Raw genomic sequence first — 10,729 nt, 5'->3', positions numbered from 1 at the left:
GAGATGCAATTAATCACACCTAGAAAAATTACGTTTTCATCGAATACACACATTTTATATAGAACATAAACTATGTAAATCATAATTAAGCGCATAATTATGCTATGCGCATTACAGTCTTTTGAGAAAAAAAATGTTCTCATGACAGGTATATTAAAACATCACAACAGAGAGAATAGTCACAGTCACCGAATACATGTTTAAGAAAATTGAATTTCATAAATCTCGATTTAATAACATACATGTCATTGCATTTCCAGGACATTCCATTTTCATTTTGCGTTGAACATTTAATTATTTTCAACAAACACAGGGGTCTGCAATTTATTGCACTCCCACAAACAACCTAAACTCAATAGCAGAATTAGTATATGCATACTCGATCCAAATAGCATACATGTCATTGCATTTCTAGTGTATTCCATTTTCATTTTGTGTTGAACATTTAATTATGTTTTTCAATAAACACAGCGGTCTGCAATTACATGCCCAGAAAAACTTAAATCTCAATGGCAGAAGTACATTTAATTATGTTTTTCAATAAACACAGCGGTCAGCAATTACACTGCCAGAAAAACTTAAGTCTCAATGGCAGAAGTAGATCCATGTAGATGCTCGATCCAATCATTATCCATGGAATAACGGAAAAGACCTACAATTGCACTACCAAAAAAACCATGCAGATACTGGATCCCAGCATTATCCATGTAACAACTGAAACAAATAAAATATGCAATTGCAGCACCAAGAAAAACGTAAACCATCCATCCATGCAGATACTCAATCCAAGCATTATCCATGTAATGACTGAATGCTTCTCGAGATGTCCATGTAAGACCTATTATTATCTAACCGAATAGAAAACATATCCATGCAAATACTGCATGCAGATTCTCAAAAATAATTGCATCCCAACAAATGTTTCTCTGGATGTCAATGTAGCCCCTACCATTATTTAACTGCATTAAAAAAAACAAGTAATAACTACAGCTCAACTGAATAAACTATTCATCTACCAAAATTCTCATGCCAAAATAATAAGAGGCACTACTGCTCAGAGCTTACAAATGCAAGTAATTAATGTGGGAGATCCTTGCAGCTACTTCGCGGGTGACTTAGCTGATCCATTCGGAATTACTTCAGCATGGTCGGCAGTGGGATTGAGCTCATCCCAAGCTTCAATCCAAGTGACCATGGCATCTGCCAGCTTCTGGAAATACGGATCTATTACTCCAAATTTCTCCCTTACCTGCTTTGACAACTCAATGTAGCATTGCTGGACAGAGGTACATTCCTCTGGAAGTGTGGCAGATTGGAAAAATGGAATAATGTCATCTTGCTAGAATATTCCCTTGTATTCTTTCTTCAAATTAACAAAAGGGTTACTGGCCTTGCTGAAACAAATGTATGTCAGCCCTGTCTTCACACCCAATCCCAAGTGGTCGCAGATGACCTTGACACACCATCCTGCCCACATATCGTCATAGCGACCAATAGGCTGGCCATCACCCATCAAGCCAAAATACATGGCAGGGCCAATCAAGTCCCGATTGAAGGCCAAATTCATGCCACACATGGGGAAAAGCGTACCCTTTGGAATTGTCAAAACTGCATCAACATATCTGGTGTTGCGTTCGGAAGGTTTGACAAGCTGTGTGGGGGCATCGTAATCAGGGATATTCATCCAGAGGCCATGAGAAACTGCAGTGGGTGTTCCATGGCGAAGGCTGAAGGGGTACCCACGTACAAAATCTGCACCCTGTCTGTATGGATCATACAGTGTATTGAAAAAGAATGGAGTTGAAGGGGAAAGCAAATTCATAATGTGCTGCTGGAGAGCATTGATGTCATTGCCGGAGGGATCCTTGGCAACGAAGCAGTCATCGTCAATAGTAAAGATGTATTTCTTCTTAGAGACCATGTAGCCGAAGCAACGGCAGGCACTGTCCTTGAAAGAGATGCAGGAGGCCTTGGGGCCGAGGATCCTCTCGATATCATTTCTGTTGTACAGTTCGTAATCGAAACCCTTAGGCACACTGATGGTCTTCGACGGATCGCCATCCTGCACAATGATGAGGTGATAGGGCTCAAAGAATGGCCTACACATCTCCAAGAAATCCAAGTTCCGGATCGTGCACAATGATGAGGTGATAGGGCTCAAAGAATGGCATCCACATCTCCAAGAAATTCAAGTTCCGGATCGTCGGTATCACTATGTCCAGCTCCTCCTTCAAGATTGGGGTCGCATCATTTGAAGTACAGTCGCCACGGTACAGTCGTTTTGTGTTACAATTTGTTGGCGGGACATTAACCCATTTCAATTCATTGGCATGCAGTAAAAGAGTTGGTTGGCCAACGAAGTGGATGTTGTTCAGGCTGAGCCCGAGTGTCCATTCTAGCAAGTGAGCGTGGGTCGACTATCCCTCCATGTGTTACAATTTGATGGTGATCCAGACATTAACCCATTTCGATTCATTAGCATGCAATGGGAGAGTTGGTCCAACCAACTCTCCCATTGCATGCTAATGAATCGAAATGGGTTAATGTCTGGATCACCATCAAATTGTAACACATGGAGGGATAGTCGACCCACGCTCACTTGCTAGAATGGACACTCGGGCCAACCAACTCTCCCATTGCATGCTAATGAATCGAAATGGGTTAATGTCTCGATCACCATCAAATTGTAACACATGGAGGGTTAGTCGATCCACCCTCACTTGCTAGAATGGACACTCGGGCTCAGCCTGAACGACATCCACTCCGTTGGCCAACCAACTCTTTTACTGCATGCCAATGAATCGAAATAGGTTAATGTCCTAATCACCATCAAATTGTAACACAAAACGACTATACTTAACCCATTAGTGGGATGATATGAATAGGAATTAGATGGAAGAACTATCTACCCACTAGTGGGATGCTATCACTATGATTGCTATTAGTGGGATATGTGGGATGCTATCACTATGATTGCCATTAGTGGGATGCTATCATTATGATTGCTATCATCAGGTTTGTGGGATGTTATCATTATGATTGCTATCATCGAGGTTGTGTGAAGCTCTGTTAAATTTCCACATCCTAGTGGGATGCTATCACTATGATTGATTGATTCTGAAGCTCTGCTAAATTTCCACATCCTAGTGGGATGCTATCAATCATAATTTCCATGTCCTAGTGGGATGTTATCACTATGATTGATTGTTATCATTAGGGTGATGCGTTGGGATGCTATCACTATCATTAGGGTCAAATTCCCATATCCCTTGGCATAGTTTAATTTCCCTAAAAGTGTTTCCCACCCTACCCTTCCCCATGAGGTTTGACCCTAACAATTGGTGGAGATTAAACCCCACTCAAACCAACTGGGCTACACTTTATAGGTCTTCCACTTGAATTGTTACTTCCATATAATTTGATATTGCAAAGCCTTCTTTATGTAGGTATAGTGGTAATATGGGTTTTTTTATTAAGGCTAACCATATGGAATTTGAACTGGCCACCTATAGCAAGGAGCGCCTTAATAGTACACTCATTCACCATCAATCCAATGCCCTATGGGCTAATAGTAATCAAGGTTGAACAAGCATTCAAATCAAAATATATTTTAATGGTAGATTACTCATAGCCAAAAGTTGCTTTAAGAGTAAGTCTAATTAAAAATTTGTGTTTGATAAGTAAGTATTCATCTTTTCTAATTTTTTTTCTAAGGGTTTTAATTTTTTTTTAAAGGAACACCTAACATCTAATTATTGTAACAAAGTTGGTCCAATGCAAGAGTAAGAACCTTATTGACTTCTTTAAAGTTGGTAAGGATTTGTGAGATTTTTTGCCAAAGTGAATCGGTAAATCATTGGAGTAATTTGAGTAAGGCCCAATATCAAATTTAGCAGTTGCCACTATAACACCAAGAGTATATCCAACAACCCGTAAGCCATATATCTAAGGAATTTATGACTTAGCAAGATTTGAGACTCCACGAGGGAAGGAGAGTCCACTCCTTGAGCCTTATCACAACAGGCCAAAGATGTCCTCTTGTGAGATTTGAAACTTGGTGGAGGTGATAGCATCCCATTGTGCTTCTAGATTTTAACATACAAACTAAACATTGTTGAGGTAGATATCAATTTGGATCATTGTACAAATGAGACAAGGTAATAATTTTGACAGCATGAGAACATATAACTATGTTGGGAAGCTAAGTTATGAGAACATATAACTATGAGGGGATTTTAGATTTCCAACCATTTTGGGAAGTCAACTCCAATATTTAAAGCCATTTGAAGCCTAATAGATGCTACTCATAGGAAAATTTTCGTTTTATTATATTTATCGAAGTATGTAATTGTAGAATAAATTTAGAGTGGTGGTGCTGTATGAATGAATCAGGTTGAGAATGGTGGCCATTACTTCATATGATTAAAACTTGGTTTTATTCCATATCTCTAATTCCTCTAATCTTTAAAAGTAGGATACATTTGCAATATGTATGATACTTTTTCAAAGATCTTCTAGGGCTCTTTATCCTATCAAGCATAATTAATGCATATACGGATGCAATTTTATTTTCCTAATAAATTTACAAGATTTTTTCCTTGAAAAAAAAATGAAAATAAGAATGACCTTTGCAATGGTTGTTGGTGTCTCATCTCATTTTGTAGGCCATTGTCTCCCTATGTAAAGTGGTATCACAGAAAACACAATTTTTCTTGTTGAAAACAAATTCAATGACAATTCCAACAAAAAGTGAAGGCACTAGGGATAAGTGTTCCCTATCATGTAGATAGTGTTGTGAGAGCATTGTGAACTATTGAAGAGACATCTATCAAAGATATGGATAAGCACATTCGATAAAAGTGTCCCGCTACTATGGAATGCAAATGCACTTGTGTAATTCAGATTAGGTGCCTATGTTATGGAAACATGTTGTAAATTATACATCATAAAGATGTGCAACATAGTGATAAACACTTTCAATAAAATCTAAGATGAATGCCTCTACCACAAAGACAAAAAAAAGAAACTAAATTAGAGAAATTCAAAATATCACCTCTTAAATAATTGCATCTAAATTAGAACGGTTTATTCTCCATTGAGGTATCCTTCGATTAGTGAAGCGACATGTCTAGATTTGAGAAATCTAATACACACATTGATCTACAACAAAAAATGATGTCTAGCCATATGATGTCTAGTATCAATGAAACAATTAAACAACCATTCATGTTGAGTACAAATTAATATTACAACATTAGAAAAAGAAATTACAAAGAATAACAATCAATAATAAAGAATTAATGATTAAAAATAAAAACAATCCAAACATTTCATTTCACTTGTCCCTTACAACTAAAGCAATTTACCAAGGCTCATTTTATTTTTACAATAAGAAACTCCATAATTAACCTCTTAAAAGAAAGGAAACGTGGTCACACTTACTAGAAAATCCACATATAACCAAAATGACATCACAATGCATTCAACTTTACACTTACACGTCACAACAATGAATATGCTTCCACTAAATTTGAGTATACTAGATCTCTTAACAAATGAAAACGAACCACTTAATATACTACTTATTGATGAATCAACATTGATAAGGTTTTCAATATTATATAACAATGACAAAAGGCTTAGATAAATTCTACGCGCTTCAACAACACCTTTCAAAAATGTCAAAATCATATTTTGTGGTGGCTCTATCAAGCATAACCTATCTATGATTCTTGGAGTTTTGAAAAACCATGTTTGTCCTATGAAATGATGTCCTACAACTTTTGGAGAGATATCATGAAATGTTTCAAGCTCAAACAAGTCATGAGGTAAGAGAACAAATTCTTCATATCTAGTTTTAATAGAATTAGGACATGCTATCAAACACGAGATGATGTTAAATATTTTCAAAGGATCTTATCTCGAAACATTTGGTGAACAATTTGTTTCCCCATCTATGTGGGTTCAAGTCTATGGAAGCATGTTGTATCCAGACCATTAGTGACATTTATGAAATAGTTGCGTCTGGGATAATAGTAATAGCCATTTTTTCAAAGATACTGATTCTCCAAGGATTCTCATTAATGTTAAAAAAAACATGATGTTAACTATTTTAATAAACACTACTACGAATTTCCAACAAATGATCCAATTTGTAGTTTTCGCATAGGAACAAACATCTTGAAGAACATAAAGATAAAATGTTGGCACTCATCCAATCATAAGCATACACATTCAAATCATATGATAACAAAACATATTCCCTGTAAACAAATGCTTTTGAAAACAAGAAAATACATGTCTTCTACAATTGTATTGAAATGATATATGTTTGTTGAGTTAATTGCAAGTAGCGATGTCATCAATATCGCTTAGTGAACGATGCAAAAGATAATTTTTTTTGCATTACATAGAGCATTGATTTCATATTGTCTAGATTGAATCCATAGACATAATAGTTGTCTTAGTTCAAAAACATGTAATGCAAATTTGTTCATGTCTGGCATGCCCCATCATTGGAGTCTTATCATAAGAGTCTATAGACAAACAAAATAAAGAAATGAAATCTCTTTTGTTCGAGAACAATTCCTTGTCTAGTTGATGTGTGCTCAAACAATACATAAATCATGAGGCAAAACGATGGATGGCGTTGTATTTGAACCCACTAGAGTTAAACAATGCTAACATGTGCACAAAACACTTACTCTAAATATATCCAATCATTGTATCCATAAGCAAAATACAAAGATAAACTTCAAGAAAGTTAGTGTTGAAAATTAGCAGCTTTAAAGATACACATATTACCAACTTGAATATGGCATGTAATCAATATCAAAATAGTATTTTTGCTAATATGCCTATTAAATGCACAAATCTTGCACATGGACATTAAAGCTACTATTAAAGAGTATGAGCTCATGGACACTGGTGTATTGTGCTTCAAGAAACATTAACAAACTTAATTGCAACGAAGAGTATGTTTGCAAATAACTATTGTTATTAGTCAAAATTTTTCTTTCATGGATTTGCCAAGAAAATAAATTGATAGGTAACATCAATTATCAATTGGATGATGTTTTTCATCTCAATAATGGTATTGAAAAAAATGTCAGGGTAATGAAAGAACTAAGGAAAGAAATTCAATGCAACACCAAACTCTCCAATCCATGATATCTTAGTTTTCGATAATAGCATAATGCAGTGTGTGAATTATACACTTTAATACCGATAACAACCTACACTCTTAGAGGTACCATGGTGCAATCTACTTTTGTGGATTTTGTGTACATGCGTGACCTAAGGATAACCTGTTTACTATTAGTTTCTATAGCATTGGATGTGTTCTCACCAAAAAATTTGGTGGAGAGGTTAGAATACATGAGATCTCCAAAACTAAGAAATTGTTCTTGGGAATTTCAGCTTGATATGGCTTAATTAGATTATTAACCTGTTTTTAAATATTTCATAATTCTAAAATTAGGGAATATGGTTAATTAATCAGAATTAATTAAGTCAAGTTGTGAATCATCATGGATCGATCCAAAAATTATCTAAGCCATCGATTAAGATTTAATCTTGTTCATTGGAGTCCCAACAAGAATACATAAGAAGGGATCTACGTGGTGATGGAGAGGGCACGAGAGTCACTTGGAGAATTCAATTTTCTAGAGTAGCAGCAGTTAGTTGCTGGAGAGTTCGAGCTTCAATGAGGCAACAAAGGTAGTGAGGGGTAGGGACAATGATCTGGAGGACCTTTTCTGGATCCAAAAGGTTAGCAGCAAGGGTTCGAGTTATTCCCAGTGAGGCAACACAGAGGAATGAACAATTGCTTAAGAAGAAATTAAATTTAGCTGAAGAGAAATTTGTTCTTATTTCTAAAGGCCGGGAAGAGGGTCCAGAGTGTCGAATAAATGATTTACTGAGTAGAGATAGGCATAATGAATTCATTAGAGGCGGTTCAGAGGCTAGACGTCATAGGGTTTGTGCAGAGCAGCTTCTTGAGATGTCCATGTAAGACCTATTATTATCTAACCGAATAGAAAACATATCCATGCAAATACTGCATGCCGATTCTAAAAAAAAATTGTATCCCAACAAATATCTCTCTGGATGTTAATGTAGCCCCTACCATTATTTAATTGCATTAAAAAGAACAAGTAATAAATGAAGCTCAATTGAATAAACTATTCATCTACCAAAATTCTTATGCCAAAATACTAAGAGGCACTACTGCTCAGAGCTTACAAATGCAAGTAATTAATGTGGGATATCCTTGCAGATACTTCACGAGTGACTTAGCTGATCCATTCGGAATTACTTTAGCATGGTTGGAAGTGGGATTGAGATCATCCAAAGCTTCAATCCAAGTGATCATGGCATCTGCCAGCTTCTGGAAATATGGATCTATTACTCCAAATTTCTCCCTTACCTGCTTTGACAACTCAATCTAGCATTGTTGGACAGAGGTACACTCTTTTGGAAGTGTGGCAGATTGGAAAAATGAAATAATGTCCTCTTGCTAGAATATTCCCTTGTATTCTTTCTTCAAATTAACAAAAGGGTTACTGGCCTTGTTGTGCCAAATGTATGGCAACCCTGTCTTCACACCCAATCCCAAGTGGTCACAAATGACCTTGACACACCATCCTACCCACATATCATCATAGAAACCAATAAGATGGCCATCACCCATCAAGCCAAAATACATGATAGGGCCAATCAAGTTCCGATTGAAGGCCAAATTCATGCCACGCATGGGGAAAAACGTACCCTTTAGAATTGTCAAAACTGCATCAACATATCTAGTGTTGCATTCAAAAGGTTTGACAAGCTGTGTGGGGGCATCGTAATCAGGGATATTCATCCAGAGGCCATGAGAAACTGCAGTGGGTGTTCCATGGCAAAGCCTGAAGGGGTACCCACGTACAAAATTTGCACCCTATTTGTATGGATCATACAGTGTATTGAGAAAGAATGGAGTTGAGGGGGAAATCAAATTCATAATGTGCTGCTGGAGAGCATTAATGTCATTGCTAGAGGGATCCTTGGAAATGAAGCAGTCATCATCAATAGTAAAGATGTATTTCTTCTTGGAGACCATGTATCTGAAGCAACAATAAGCACTATCCTTGAAAGAGATGTAGGAGGCCTTGGGGCCGAGGATCCTCTCAATATCATTTTTGTTGTATAGTTCATAATCAAAACCCTTAGGCACACTGATGGTCTTTGATGGATCGCCATCCTCCACAATGATGAGGTGATAGGGCTCAAGAATGGCCTCCACATCTCCAAGAAATCCATGTTTCGAATCGTGGGTATCACTATGTCCAACTCCTCCTTCAGGGTTGGGGTCGCTGCACTAGAAGCTGAAACTACCATTGTTACTAGATCAACTGACCTACGTGCCAAGAAACAAGAAATGAAAGAAAATGAAATACACACAACCCAATCTTCCACAACCCCAAAGGACTTTTCCTCTCAATCTTGATTTGGTTTCTCTACCTAAGTGTATATATAGGTGTGGAAGAGAAATCCCCAGCAAGGGGTTCAAGAGACTTGTTATTTGGGGATTCACGCTCTTGCCCAAACTCCGGAAGCCTACGATAAATCACAATTAAAGTCTCTGGTTTTGGCGGTAATTTTGCTTTTATAAATCTTTCTTTCAAAGTAAATTGTCCCGAATCGAGATCATCAATTTTATAAAAACTATTAAAATATAAAAGAAAAATTTATTAAAAGTAAAATAATCTAATTACCCTATATTAAACACAAATCATCAAAATATAATTACCTATGCTAACAATACTCATTAAACATAAAATACTCTAATGACCCCATATTAAATGCAATCTACCAAACATAGAATGATCTAACTACCCCCATGTCAAACGCTTCTCAGCTCATCAAACATAAAATGATATAATTAGCACTGCATGAAACGCCTCTCCAAAAGGGCTCCACATAGTTGGCACTCGTTGTTGTTGGATTTTGCTAGCTCAGGCTCCACGTAGTTGGCACTCCTTGTTGTTGGAATTTTCCAGCTTGCTTCTTTAAAGGGAATGTTGCCGTGACCCAGATTTCCTCCAACAGGTGAAAACATGTCATATCATGTGCACATTAAGTCAATGGGGTCAATGGGTGTGAACGTGCCATATTTTAGGTTAATAATATTTCAAAATTTTGTTTTTTTGTTTTTTTTTTTTTTTTTAAGTACGTTAAGCTTAAGTCGAGGTATGGAAAAATATTTATTTATTAGTGGAATGTTATCACTGGAATTGCTAACCAGATAATGGGATGCTATCAATATTAATTAGATGGAAGAACGATCTAACCACTAGTGGGATGCTATCACTATGTTTGCTAACCCATTAGTGGGATGCTGTGAATAGGAATTAGATGGAAGATGTTAGGTCCCTATAATACTAGTGATTACCCCATTACTATTGTAGTTTTATCCCTTATTAATATTGTTGTGCCCCTATTGTCCCCTTATTGTTATTATTGTACCCCATAGAATCCCTCTATTGTTATTTTTGTGCCTTTATATTATTATTGTTAGGCTAGCTGGGTTATATTGTGACTCCTTAGACTCCTATATATAGAAAGGAGGTTTTGTCATTTGAATCATGCAAGAATTGTTCATTTGTGTAATTTAAAGGAGGTTTCCCCCTTGAAGAGGCTAAATTCTAAGGCATTGATCTATATTTTCTATCTTTTTGTGAGCTGGTTT

The 10,729-nt window shown here is 36.6% G+C and overlaps 2 pseudogenes; both read right to left on the bottom strand.

Moving 5' to 3' along the window:
• Positions 1-1,099: 1,099 nt before the first annotated feature.
• Positions 1,100-2,107, bottom strand: LOC149232224 (putative UDP-arabinopyranose mutase 2 pseudogene; annotated as a pseudogene).
• Positions 2,108-8,233: 6,126 nt separating this feature from the next.
• Positions 8,234-9,378, bottom strand: LOC149232223 (UDP-arabinopyranose mutase 1 pseudogene; annotated as a pseudogene).
• Positions 9,379-10,729: the final 1,351 nt, after the last annotated feature.

The sequence above is a fragment of the Pinus tabuliformis genome, chromosome J (assembly GCF_031772625.1).
Source record: "Pinus tabuliformis cultivar Carrire ecotype Pingquan chromosome J, CPIR1, whole genome shotgun sequence".
NCBI classification, from domain to species: Eukaryota; Viridiplantae; Streptophyta; class Pinopsida; order Pinales; family Pinaceae; genus Pinus; species Pinus tabuliformis.
Note: the sequence above shows the minus strand (reverse complement) of the source record. Positions and strands in the feature narration are given on the sequence as shown.